General features: G+C 43.7%; 1 protein-coding gene across 4 annotated transcripts in view; it reads right to left on the reverse strand.

Moving 5' to 3' along the window:
- Positions 1-14,160, reverse strand: part of RASSF8 (Ras association domain family member 8) — a 148,608-nt gene that overhangs the window by 110,579 nt on the left and 23,869 nt on the right. For 3 of the 4 annotated variants that reach the window (XM_061582225.1, XM_061582227.1, XM_061582228.1), the window contains exon 1: positions 7,175-7,815. The exons of the other annotated variant lie outside the window; for it this stretch is intronic. The gene's annotated coding sequence lies outside the window, so the exon portion shown is untranslated. Of the gene's footprint in view, positions 1-7,174; positions 7,816-14,160 lie in introns of those variants that run through there. 4 annotated transcript variants of the gene reach the window in all.

Here is a 14,160-nt window from a genome sequence, read left to right on the forward strand (position 1 = left end):
GAGAGAATTAACCCTTACCTCCCCAGCTGCACCTACCCTTTAGAAAACTCCCCCTCCCCTAACACATGCACATCACAATTAGGCTTTAAAATAAAGTTTCCCATTGGCTCAAATAGGCTTGGGGGGAAAATCCTCCTAATACTTGCACTGGAATGGGGAGGCTCCACAGGCTGCATCTTAATAATAATAAAATAATAATAAAATTTTATTTATGAGTCGCCTATCTGGCCGAATTAACGGCCAATCTAGGTGACGTACATTAATACAATAAAATACAATATACAATCAATAAGACCATCAATCGTCTAAGCACCACTCTACCAATTAATAACAACATTAATAACTAACCCGCCCCAGAGATCCCATAGGCCTGCCTGAATAGCCAGGTTTTCAAGGCCTGGCGGAAACCTATTAGGGAGGGGGCATGGTGAAGATCGAAAGGAAGGGAGTTCCAGAGGGGGGGGCCACAATCAAAAATGACCTCTCTCTGGTCCGCACCAGTCTCGCTGTTTTAACTGGTGGAAACGAGAGAAGATCTTGTGTGGCTGATCTCGTCAGGCGGCATAATTGGTGATGCTGGAGGTGCTCCTTCAGATAAACTGGGCCGAATCCGTATAGGGCTTTAAAGGTCAACACCAGCACCTTGAATTGGGCCCGGTAAATAACTGGTAGCCAGTGTAGATCTACTAACACCGGAGTAATATGATCACGGCGACGGCTATTCATGAGCAACCGAGCCGCCGCATTCTGTATCAGTTGTAATTCCCGGACCGTTTTCAAGGGTAGCCCCACGTAGAGCGCATTGCAGTAGTCTAAGCAAGAGGAGACCAGAGCATGTATCACCCGTGGGAGCAGATGGGCTGGAAGGTAGGGTTGTAGCCTTTGTATCAGATGTAATTGATACCAGGCTGCCCGGCTCACAGCCAAAATCTGAGCCTCCATAGACAGCTGGGAGTCAAGAATGACCCCAAGGCTACGGACCTGGTCTTTCAGGGGCAAACTTACCCCATTGAACACCAGGTCTATATCTCCCAATCTTCCCTTGTCGCCCACTAGCAACACTTCGGTCTTGTCGGGGTTTAGTTTCAGCCTATTCCTTCCCATCCATTCACTTATGGAGTCCAGGCACTTGGACATGGTATCCACAGCCAACTCTGGTGAGGATTTAAAAGAGAGATAGAGCTGAGTGTCATCCGCATATTGGTGGCACTGCAGCCCAAATCTCCTGATGATGGCCCCCAGCGGCTTTACATAGATGTTGAATAGCATGGGGGACAGGACAAAACCCTGTGGCACTCCACAAGTGAGAGGCCAAGGGCCTGAAACCTCATCCCCCAATGCCACTCGTTGACGCCTGTCTGAGAGATAGGAACGGAGCCACTGTAAAACAGTGCCCCCTATTCCTAATCCCTCCAGGCGACCTAAAAGGATACCGTGGTCGATGGTATCGAAAGCCGCTGAGAGATCCAGGAGGACGAGGAGGGTATATTCTCCCCTACCCAACGCCCTCCTCATATCATCCACCAGGGCGACCAAGGCTGTTTCAGTTCCATGTCCAGTCCTGAAGCCCGACTGGAATAGATCTAGATAATCTGCTTCATCCAAGTGTGCCTGTAACTGTTTGGCCACCACTCGCTCAATCACCTTGCCCAAGAATGGTAAATTAGAGACTGGGCGAAAGTTATTCAACTCTTGGGGATCTTCTCTAAAGCACTGTTCTTCAACCATGGATCTCCAGATATTGTTGGATTACAACTCTCACCATCCTTGGCTATTGGCTAAGCTGGCTGGGGTTGATGGGATTTGTAGTCCGACAACATTTTATTTTATTTATTATCCCGCCCCTCCTCCCTGCAGGAGCCCATCTGGGGACCCAAGACTGGAGAACACTGCTCTAAAGGATGCAAGTCACCCTCCCTGCCTTATCTGGGAATGGGGCCAATCCACATTTGAACAAACAGATCTGCTATCATCATGTGTTCTCTCAACCGTGGATCAGGTGGAAGTACTGGGGTGCAGAGCAGAACAGGCATGGAAGGTCTGCTTTTCAGACATAACCAGGACCACAGATCCTCCAAGCCCTGGGCAAGGTATACCACAAACTCCTACCACCCTGCCACATGTGGCACTTCCATGTGTGGGCAACCAAAAGTGTTTTACAAAAATATAATGAGCACATCTATCAAAATACTTAAAAACACAATACAGATGAAAGGAATAACTCCAGTTAGAAACACCCCAAAAAGGAATAAAAAAACTTTGACCCTGCATTTTATTACATGGGTACCAATAATGTATGCCTAAGTGTGGTGTAGTGGTTAAGGAGTTGGACTATGACCTGGGAGACCAGGGTTCAAATCCCCACCTAGCCATAAAACTGACTAGGTGACCTTGGGCCAGTCACTGCCTCTAAGCCTCAGAGGGAGGCAATGGTAAACCCCGTCCGAATACTGCTTACCATGACAGCCCTATTCACAGGGTCGCCATAAGTCGGGATCGACTTGAAGGCAGTCCATTTCATTTCAAGTGGCAAAAATCTAAACAATTGTAATAGATCTGGAGTGTGCAAGATATGTGTAAAACATCTCATTGATTTCATTTATCCCCCAATAATTTTAATAGACTTACACAAGCAAAAATATGCGAGTAGTTTCAACAAACGTCTGTGTTCCTAACACTTTGTACTGTTATAGAGTACAAATGTCAATTGCCAAAAGTTCTACAGCACTGGTAAACAAAGGGAGGGGAAGTCAAGTACTTTCCCAAGTAAGATGGCAGTTACACACACAGAGTTTTTAAAAAGTTATAGGCCGACATATGCAAGAAGAGTTAGATGAATCATTACATCCCAGGAAGTGGGATCCAAAATGTACTTTTAACAGAATATAACCACCTCCTTTACTTTGCAATAGCTCTCTCTGGAAAGTAAGACTAGTCTAGGTTGTTCTCAGACCAATGATCCATTTCCAGAGGCTTCTTAGCCTTATCTGGATGCTTGAACTGTCAAATGCTGTTCAAGCAAAGTACTTAACAGATGGATGGCACAGATCCGTGAAGTTAAAACCTCTTTTTTATCTTTCCACAGCTCTCTTTCACAGCCTTCCTTTGAAGTCTATGCCACTGAAAACTCAACAGCTGAGTAACATGTGTTATCATACAACACTGAATACAAGGACAATACTGCACAGCATGATGCTTTGTTCAGTAATCCTGGATTACAGAAAGCATTACAATTTCTTTTGTTGAAGACAATGCTGTTTTTCAGTACATTACTGGGGTAAACAGGACAAACAAATTTTTTAAACTGTGTAACTTGATTAGATTAACTAAGTATCTTATTTAATGCACTAATCCGTTCCACTTTGCTCTCTACACTCTAACTCTCAAAGTTTACAAAACACTAACATTTTTAGAGCATTCCAAGTATACAGAGTGCTTCATTTCAGGAGTCTTTACAAGGCCATATACAAGTGTTGCATAGTGGTTAGAGTGTTGGACTATGACCTGGGAGACCAGGGTTTGAATCCCCACACAGCCATGAAGCTCACTGGGTGACCTTGGGCCAGTCACTGCCTCTTAGCCTCAGAGGAAGGCAATGGTAAACCACCTCTGAATACTACTTACCATGAAAACCTTATTCATAGGGTCGCCACGTCGGGATCGACTTAAATGCAGTCTATTGTGATTGTCATAATAATGAAGGTCTGTTTAAGGTACCCTCATATTGTAATTAGAGGGTGGGGGGGAGAATGAGGCTGAAAGAATAGTGGACTTCCTAAGACCACCTAACAAGTTCATGGCTGAAGTGAGATTTAAAAGGAATTTCTCCTCAGATCACAAGTTGTACTCTTAGGCTGCAGACATACTAGCTCAGCCATTCCCAACCAGTGAGCCTCCAGATGTTGTTGGACCACAACTCCCATCAGCCTCAGCCAGCATTGCCAATGGTCCTTTTAGCCCAAGGATCTTGTCGTATGCACACTTACTTGGGAACAAGTCCCTTGAACTTAGCGGGGCTTTCTTCCAAGTAAACATGCTTAAGATCACAATGCAGATCTCTAGCTTTATCAGAGTTCCTAATTTTAAAAAAGTCCCTATTTCAGGTATAGAGCAACTTGCCCAGTTACCTGCTGTAAGTTAAACACCACCCCAGGCAAGATTTTTTTAATTGGGCTGTTCTCTTCCCCATCCCCACTTTCTTCCATGTCAGTATTCCACAAATGACTTAAAAATAGATATGCCTAGGCAAGTGGGCTAGCAACTTCTGCGGACTAACTTGCAAAGCTGCCTAACTCTACCACATAAGGCTTATAGGGCAAAACTAGCACTTTGAATTGAGCTCAGAAACTAACCGGTAGCCAGTCCACTCATGCCAGAATAGGTGTTATATGTTCTGATCATCCTGCCCTGGTCAGCAATATGACTGCCAAATTCTGCACCAGCTGCAGCTTCCAAACTATTTTCAAAGGCAGCTCCACGTATAACACACTGCAGTAATCCAACCTAGAGGTTACCAGATTATAGACAACTGAAGTTAGGCTGTCCCTGCATTCTTCACCTGGGGCCCTTCTCTATGTCCCCTCAGAGGGAGGATGGAAGGGTGGCAACATGAGAACAGGCATTTTAAGTGGTGGCTCCCTACTTATGGAATGCTCTCTCCAGGGAGGTATGCCTGGCACCTTTTTACCCAGGCTTTTGGCTCTTAATTGAAGGGCTGTAGGTATCAGCAGCCTCTTAATGTGGCAGATCTCTTAAGACCTGTCTTTATCTGTACTGTACTGATGTGTCTTTAGGTTGTTGTGTTGTTTTTGTCTGTTATAATTGGTTTTAATGTTTATTGTTGTAAGTCACTTTGGGTTGACTTGCAAGAAAAGTGACTAATATAAATAAAAATTATGCTCTTTTTGACAGCTAAGAGATACATTTCTCTTTCCTCTGTAATTTCCATTATGCAGCTCTTACAGCTATAAACGTCTGTGGAGAGCTCAATTAAAATATATTCCTATTAGTTTTTAGTAAATACATTTGCTCTTTTTCCTGAATGTTTGGGTCTTTATCCTTTTATGGGGGCACACATTTGTTTCTAAATGATGAGTTTTTTTGATTGCAAGCTTCAAAAAGTTCCACAACTGCAGAACAAGTACTGAGGGGAAAAAGTGGTGTATTCACACTTGGTGCATGGATGCTGAATCTGCATCTCTTACACAGAAAAACTGTAGTTATGTGCCCCAATCCAATGAGAGTGAACTGTATAGAGAACCTCTTTTTATGCACAGATTTCCATGACTACTCGGGCACCATACTTAGAGATTAAATGAGCATTCACATTGTGAGGCACAATCAGATCCAATGTACATCCCATTTGCACTTCCATGGTATGGATGAGGGCATGCAGTCTTATCTTCATTGCACTGAGAATGGGAATATGCCATTTTAGTCAATGAGGATATTTTTGGCCACAACTGTTATCTAGATCCAGATAGGGGCCAGAATAGCTTTCAGTTTCACAATCTCATCTAAATGAACAAGAGGTGGTACTCATGAAAACATCAGTTTGCTCTACAAACGTGCATGCAAACAGCAAAGATGGCAACCTCATATTAATCTGTAATATTAAGACAGCAACTGTACTGAAACAAAAAAAATCAAAAACTCTTCTTGAAAAATTATACGGTGAAGGAGTGCAAGCTATTCCAGGGCTAGCCCAGTTAAAGTTCACAAACATGCACATTTTCCTTACCAAGAATAAAGTATAAATTGATCAGATTAGAAAGCTTCAATCCTTGATAGAAGAGTAAAAGCAAAATACAATTGGCCAGAAACTCTGATGCCTTTATAAAAATCAGTGGACAGTAATTTACTTACTATCTCTTCACACTCCTGTGAGCTTTTAATTTTAACTAGTAGTGATGCTGCCTAAGCATGATGCAGAACTGAGCAAAACACAAAGCAGATTTCATAACTCCACAACTCAAACAGACAGCATGTTTTTTTGTCAGCGATGCAATTATTTTCCAGCAACATTCCTTCTCTCTACACTCCCATTTCCGCACAGGCATATCTCTTCTGCCATCCAGTGTAGGATGTGACAGGTGTAATTCTACAGGGAATTTTCAAAAGTGCATTTCCTTCTATTGCATTTTTACTTATAAACATAGCTCAAACCTACAAGCAATATATCAACTTGCAGTTTAGCAAGTGGCTTCACTGATGTCAAAATGACAAAAGCTTTACCGCACAGCACAGGATTAGGAGTTTTGAAACACACACATGCACACATACAGAACTTTGTACCATTATCAATTACTCATAAAAAGAGTTATCACAGACTTTTACAAACGTATTGTTGCATCGACCAACAAATTGAAATCCATCAAATGAAACCTTAAAGTTCAACCTTTTCTACAGCAAGATAAAACTGCTGCTGTTCGAAGAAAAAGAGCCACCCCTCAGTGGCAAAGTTGATTGGCTGGATCCAATGCATGCTTTTACTCAGAATAAATTCCCACCATGTTCAATGGGTCTTCCAGGTAAGCGTGCATAAGAGATTAACAAGGATTAAGAAGGAGGAGATTAACAAACTGTCCACTTTGCAGAGATGGGTTATGTGTGTGCAATTTTCTTACAGGTAAGAAAAAAGTAAAAAAAAGTAAAGGACTTATTATTACCCTACAGAGTACAAGGGGCCTTCTTACTCAACAGGACTGAAAAATTAGTCAGACTTTTTAATACTTCGTGACCCACCATCCTATACATACGTATTTGAGAGTGCGTCCCATTTAACTCCGTGGCACTTAACTTGAACAGAAACAGGCTGTAGATTTATTTATTTAAAGGGAAACCGGAGAAGAGTCAGATGTAAAAGAGGCATTAAAAGGGGGAAATGAGAAAATGGAAAAAAGAAGCAAAGTACGCAAAACGGAAGAGGGGAATCCAAAAGGGAAAGGCACCAGGAATTGGGCAGACAAAACACTGCAGGAAGCAGGGTGTAAATGGAAAATGAACAGAGAAAAGGGAGAGTAAGAACGACAAACAGAGGGAGGTAAAGCAAAGCCCTGAGAGCGTAAAAGGAGGGACACATAAAAAGGAATGGAAGGAAGGAAGGACAGCGGGTGAAGAAATACGGGGGAGGGGGAGATGAGGAAAGTGGTCGAAGTCCGAACTTTCTACTTACACCCTTTCTACAGCGGAATCTAGCGAGGCCGATGAAGGAGGCGGCGGCTGTTGCTACTTCTGGGATACTGCAGTTGCCTCCTCTGCGCTCGGTCGGAAAAAACGAAGCCCGGCACTAGACTTCCTTCCCCACTCTGGACAGCAGCTCCAAGCACAGCGCAGCTCTGCTCCCCCCCTTTGCCAAACGAGAGAGGCTGATGGGGAACGTGGAGAGACGACGCTGAGGGAGCCCCCATCTATTTCGCCGCGCTACATAGAAGTTCGTGTCTCCCTTTTCTGTCCTCGGGCTCTCGTTGCGGAGACGCCGAATTGGCTGCAGAACTGAGGGGCGGGTTTGGCCGAGGGCACGAGAGTTTGGGGCGGGCTGACGGGCGGGCTCCCCCTCTCCACCTTGACACTCTCTCTGGTTTGTGGCGGGGCGCGGACAGGCAGCTCCTCCCCCTTCTTCCACTCTCTGCGTCTTTCCAGCTTTCCTCGACTATCCTGCTGCGCTTCAGCTCTCTGATTACAGTAACTACCGCTGCTGCTCTCCTTTTCTGCCTGCCCGCCTCGCTCACTCATACATATACACACTTCTGCTCCAGGAGTACCGTGTAACGGAACTGGGACACGAGCACGGCATTGTGGGAGCTCTTAAAGCAGCCGCCGAGAAGGTCTGGTTCACACATGCTTGCAACATCTCTTGATTTGATTGCTTAACGGCAGCTTCGCACGTGCATGTATGTTACTCAGAGCTAGCTTACAAACGTAGGTTCTCAGAGCCTTCAGCTTCGAGTGATTATTTGAGCATACGAAAACGTGCAAACTAAAACCACAGATATAATCACTCCTAGTAGAACTTTTGTACATCCTCCTGTCTTTTAAAACGCGATGCAGTGCCCTTCAACAATCGGCTAATTTAGCGGCCACTCGTTAAATCCACTGCAGAGGCATCAAGAAATGCCCTTGGTTGTGTAAACTGTCACGTGACTCCTTAAGGCAGCTTCACACATAGCCATTTGAGTTCTCATCACGGCAGTCCAATTCGGACATGGGCTGAGGAGCTGGACCCAGGCTTTTCAGACTGAGTGTGCCTGGCGCTATGCAAATTTTATGAGAGCCAGGTAAATTGTGCATACAACATACACGCGATTTGCACAATGTGCATGATTCTTCGCCCTTCCAAAAATTGCCCCCAGATGGAGCTGTGTGTGTGTGTACCATGTGACTTGGCATTACAGATGTTTACCACGTGTGAGTCTTCCTTGTTTAAAGTTCCATAGTAATATCACATAACCCACAAATTGTTGCCAAAATAAATGAATTAAAAATTAAATTCCCCTTTTTAATATAATATGCTATTTTTTCTTTTGAACATTTGTTAAACATGCTGTTAGCTTCTTTGACAGTACCTACTGCAAGCAGACATTTTCACTTATAAACTATTCAACTTTGCAAACATTAACATTTAATGATTTCCTGCACAATCCTTACGAGTACATTTGTAAGTGTGAAATAATGGTTCTATCTTTCAAGTTCCAAATGTGAAGTGATCCTCAATTTGGATACATGCTGAAACTTTTTAAATTACTTTCTGAATGTGGGCAAATTCAACTTGTATTGCCTGAAAAATCTCAACATGGTCTACAAACAGAATAATGGTTATATGAACAGGGCCTACTTTCAAAACTCATCTGAAAATTTGATTCCTATCCTCTTAATCCATAGGTCTTCAACTGGTGAGTTTTGCTCCACAACTGGACTGCAGGAGGAAGACAAAGAAGAGGAAGAAAGAGAGAGATACTGTTAAAATTAAATGTGAATGTCAGGACCAAGACAGATCTATGAGTGGCCATACTTGAATCTAAGGCTGAGAGCACACTAGACACATACAGCAAAGCAATTCCTATGGCTACACCTGGAGGGGCAAGGGGTAGATCTGCCAATCAGCTGCAAAATCTGTTTGAAGCTTAATTAAAAATAAAATCACACTGGAGCTGATCTGACCTGGGTTTTAGAGTAAAAAGGGGTGGGGTTTGACTAGCATCATGTGCCCCTGTTTACAGAAAAGAGAGATGGAGACACTGGAACCGGCAAAACTGCGTGTGTGTCCTTACCTTAAATCTGGAAGGCTTCCAACTCAAGCTCCTGAGGCCAGGTTCTTGAGCTAGAACCTCAAGTCGTGCTCAGTGGTCACTTCATGAAGTGGACTTTAGTCCACACCAGGTTATGCCATAATAAATCCATTAGTTCTGTTACAAAAGGAGTCATTACAACAGTTCTTAAGGTGCCACAAGAATTTTTGTTGGTTTTCTTTTCATAGACAGCATTTAAAAGATTTGGGCTGCAATCCAGACGGCATACATCTCATTTTTTGGAATTTGCCATTTAACAGCTTCCTCCAAGGAACTCATAAATTGCATTTTAAACTCCCAAGTCTAAAAATATGTTTGGGCTTTTTGCAGAAGAGTTATTTAAAGGGGCACTCAGGGTGGAAGTAGGATGAGTACAGTGATAGACATTTATTTTTAAGCAGTTACAATGCCAAACCCCTCACCATAGACCACTGAGTACACAACAGCCAAGTCCTGAGGTCTGGCAGGACCAGAGCTGCAACAAGCGCCAGGGCAGATTAACAAGAGGGTCAGTAAGGAAATGGTACCAGCCCCATAGCCTTTCCCAACCAGTGTGCCTCCAGAGGTTGTTGGACCACAATTCCCATCTTTCCTGACCATTGGCAATGCTGGCTGAGGCTGATGGGAGTTGTGGTCCAACAACATCTGGAGGCACACTGGTTGGGAAAGGCTGAGCTAGGGTGTTACCAAACCTACATGTGTTCCCAATCACATTACATGCGACTCATGTATTCCCACTCATGACATAGACTTGTGATATTTTGGGTTCTTTAATTCAGAGATGTTGCACACCACAGAGATTATTGTACTTTATCTGTACTCACTTCATTATGTGGAAAAATGTGCAAAAAACAATTTATTCCCACACTGAGTTTAAGCAGGCTAATATTTATTTATTTACAGAACCAAAATAGGTGTTGTTGAGTAAAAGGCCTTTGCAGCTAGAAGAGCCAATGCAATGTTACAGAATAACACAATGGTTAGTTATTGCAATGTTATACACAGGCTGCCAACACTCACATTGCCTGTATCTACAGCTTTCACTTAAGGGAGAATTACTGTACAAGGAGCTGAGGGAGAGGAGAATGGAATTAGGAAAATGGCAGAGTGAAATGAAGGCCTAGAGCAGAAAAATGGCAAGATTTAGGAAATTGAGGAGAGAAAAAGGAATGAAACGCCAATAATTACCTATCCCAGGGAAAGGGTGGCTCTCCTGATGTTCCAAGCAAGTGACCAGGGCTTCTTAGGAGCCTAATGATATGGTTTCAGAAGTAGAAGAGTTTCTTTAAGGAGAACACTTGGCTTTGTATCTCCTCAAAGTTCCTGACTAAACAGAAGAAAACACAGAGGGAGGCCAAGGGACAGGGAAGGGAGGCTAGCTGAAGTTGGAGCACATGTAGATAAACTCTCTTGGAATAGTCTCAATGAGGCAAGATCCCATAAAGACTGAAGTGAGGAAAGAATGACTGAACCAGAAGGCTTTCTGAGGGGAGGGGGCATCTGAAACAAAACAAGATTACATTGAAGACAAAACTGGGTGGAAGGGGCATTGAATGACAATAGCACAAGTACTGAATCATAGGCAGGTACAACAATACAGGTTTTCTGCCTCAGACTGATTGGTGATCTTAAGGGTTTCTTAAGCCAATCAAACCAAACTGCTAGGTAACCAGGATGCCTCTTGGGAACTAGAAGTGGCTTATTCCCACAGAATGCAAATGGTACACTGATTAAATTACTGGTGGGTCTTGCTGGTTGGGGTGAAAAGGCTTTGCACTCACCTAGACTAATTAATGACCAAACAGAGGCATATGCTTGCTGTGGCCTGTGGCAAGTAGTGCAGGTGCATAATTGGGCCAGAGTCTGTACTCCACTTGGTCCCATGCATACTGTGCTAAGGAAGGTAATCAACCTGAGCCAGTGTTTGCTCCTATGTTAGGTTGGCAATAGTCTCATATGCATTGTATGCAGAACAAAGCAGGAGTCAGTTTAGTTCCAGAACATGTGCAGATTGCTGGTTGAACTGATCTTCTCTGTTACATGGCAGGGTCTAAATCATTGGTCTTAAAAGCTAAAAGGGAGCAAATAGGCAATGAAGGAGTCAATGAAGACACTGAAAGGCCTCAGGCATAACCTGGAAGTGTTTACTACCATGTCAGATCAGGTAGAATTAAAGGTGAAGCCATGCTGGGACTTAACAGAGTAATGCTGCGGCTTCTTTCTCTACTCTGCAGTCTTTAATAGTTCACTATTAGGGGCACCAACACAGAGACCTAGAGCTTCAGAGTCCCAGGAGTCTGACATGTACTGAATACATAGATGGGGAGCAAGATCAGGCCCACCCACCCCAGTTCAGATTTTTGTGTATTCAGTGTTAGTGTGAAAGGGGCCTACGCACAGACATTGGAACAGATTTAGCAGGCATAGTACTGCTTTCCCCTCTGCACATTCATTGAACACATTTGGGTGGAGAATGTGCATTCACACTTAGCTTGGGTATCCATTCTGGATGGGAGCTGTAAAAAGAAATTGCCCCTTATCTGTGTTATGGGATGAGTACAGAATTTACTGCAAGCACAGCAAGTGGACAATGACTCAAGCTAATAAGTAAGATGGTTAATATACTCTTGCTGTCATCCAAAGGTCTACAGGGCCCCACATGTACAGGTTTCCAAGCATATGTCTCTGTCGACTGTTCCCCAGTATCAAAGAAGATGGTGCCCTCCTGTGAACATGGAGTCATGCATCCATGGGAATCCTGCATACAGACTGGAGCTGCTGAAACAGCCCCTGTAGAATTCCCTGCCTAGGCAAGCAGAATGCATTATTTCAGCATAACAGCCTTTAATCAGCAACCTCTGAAATAATGGGCAGAGCAATCCAGCAGCCCAATCTGCCATGCTGGGGGTTTGGATTAGCAGAGCTGTCTCTCTGCTGACCTTTGCTGTTGAGGGAGCTCTGTCAGCACAGAGCACCCTAATGTACCACCCACCCAAACAGGAGGCAGAAATTACTGCTGGCAGTATTCCAGTGGGAGATTGCTGGGGCGGGGCGGGCGGGGCCAGCACAGGATCTACTGGATCCTGATTTGGCCCTGCTGCTGGCACGTGACAGCAATACACTCACTCTGAGCCTCTTCACTGTGCCATCCTGGGAGCTGGGACAGCAAAGAAACATTTTTTCCTTCCTCCTCCCCCCTCCACCTTGGTCAACACAAATGGTGTGGATATGGATGTAGTGATGAGTACATTGCTCCATCGAGCCTCACTGCTGTAAACCAGGGAACTGGACTGCTGTCTAAATCTATTTTAGGTTATATATTTCACACATTTTAACCATCAGTTTTCACTTTGGCATCTCATCATATATTGCTGTCATGGGCAATAATAAATACAAAGTAACTTGTTTAAAAACATTTTTAAGAGGCTTGATATATACAAAAAGATCCTTTCTCACTTTTTCCTGTTGGACAAGGTTACTCATTGCCACAGAATTTAAAGATTTGAAGAAAAAAGAAACTGAAATCTCAGCACAAATGTTTAATGCCATTGGGCCAGTCCACACATGCATGTTAATCACTCATTAAGAGGAACATCTGTTAATTATCAGCATGCATGAGCAGTCTGATTAAATCCCCACAAATAGAGTTCTTCTCATTATTATTATTATTATGCCCAGCGCCTCCTTCTTGAAGGAGCCCAGGGCAGCAAACAAAAACATTAAAAACATTCTAAAACATCTTAAAAACAAAACATCTTTAAAAACTTATTAAAACAAAACACCTTTAAAAACTTATTAAAACAAAACACCTTTAAAAACTTATTAAAACAAAACATTTAAAAAAGTAATTTCAACATAGATGCAGACTGGGTTAATGTCTCTACTTAAAAGGTTTGTTGAAAGAGGAAGGTCTTCTGTAGGCATAAAAAAGACAACAGAGATTATGCCTATCTAATATTTAAGAGAATTCCAAAGGGTAGGTGCCAAAATACTAAAGGTCCGCTTCCTATGTTAAGATGGTATCGTCCTAGATAAGATGGTATCTGCAGGAGGCCCTCACCTGCAGAGTGCATTGATTGACTGGGTATATAAGGGGCAATCGAATTTTTCAGGTATCCTGATCCCAAGTTGTATAGGGCAGCTAGTGCAATTCTTTCAGCAGCGGGGTGACATGTTGGAGATACCCTGCTCCAGTGAGCAGTTGCACCACAGCATTTTGCACCAGCTGCAGCTTCTGGACCAACCTGAAGGGCAGCCCCACATAGAGCACATTACAATAATCCAGCCTGGAGATTACTAGTACATGGACAACAGTGGTCAGGCTATCTTGGTCCAGAAAAGGCCACATCTCTCTTTCCAGCTGAAGCTGGTCAAAGGCACTCCTAGGCACTGAGGTCACCTTCCCCTTTAGCTACAAAGTTGGGTCCAGGAGCACCCCCAGATTATGAAACTGCTCTGTCAAAGGGAATACGATCCCATCTAAAGCAGGCAATTGACCAATTATCTGAACTCGGGAACCACCAACCCACAGCGCCTCCATCTTGGTAGGATTCAGACTCAGATTGGCCCTCATCCAGACCACCACTGAGTCCAGGCACCACTTGTCCAGGGCTTGCATGGCCTCTCCTGATTCAGATGTTACAGAGAAATAGAGCTGGTTATCATCAGTGTACTGCTGATACATCACCCCAAATCTTCTGATGACTACTCCCAAGCAGGGGTGTAGTTGTCCAAGGTCTCAGGGGGTCTTAGACCCCTTACATTTTTAGGAGCAGGGTCCCTATGTCTCTGGCATCCTGTGAGCCAATCAGCACGAAAGGGGAGAGTGTTAGCCACTGAGAAGAATCTCCTAACATGCGTCCTTGTCCTTTCT

This window comes from Rhineura floridana, chromosome 8 (genome assembly GCF_030035675.1).
Source record: "Rhineura floridana isolate rRhiFlo1 chromosome 8, rRhiFlo1.hap2, whole genome shotgun sequence".
Lineage (NCBI taxonomy): Eukaryota > Metazoa > Chordata > Lepidosauria > Squamata > Rhineuridae > Rhineura > Rhineura floridana.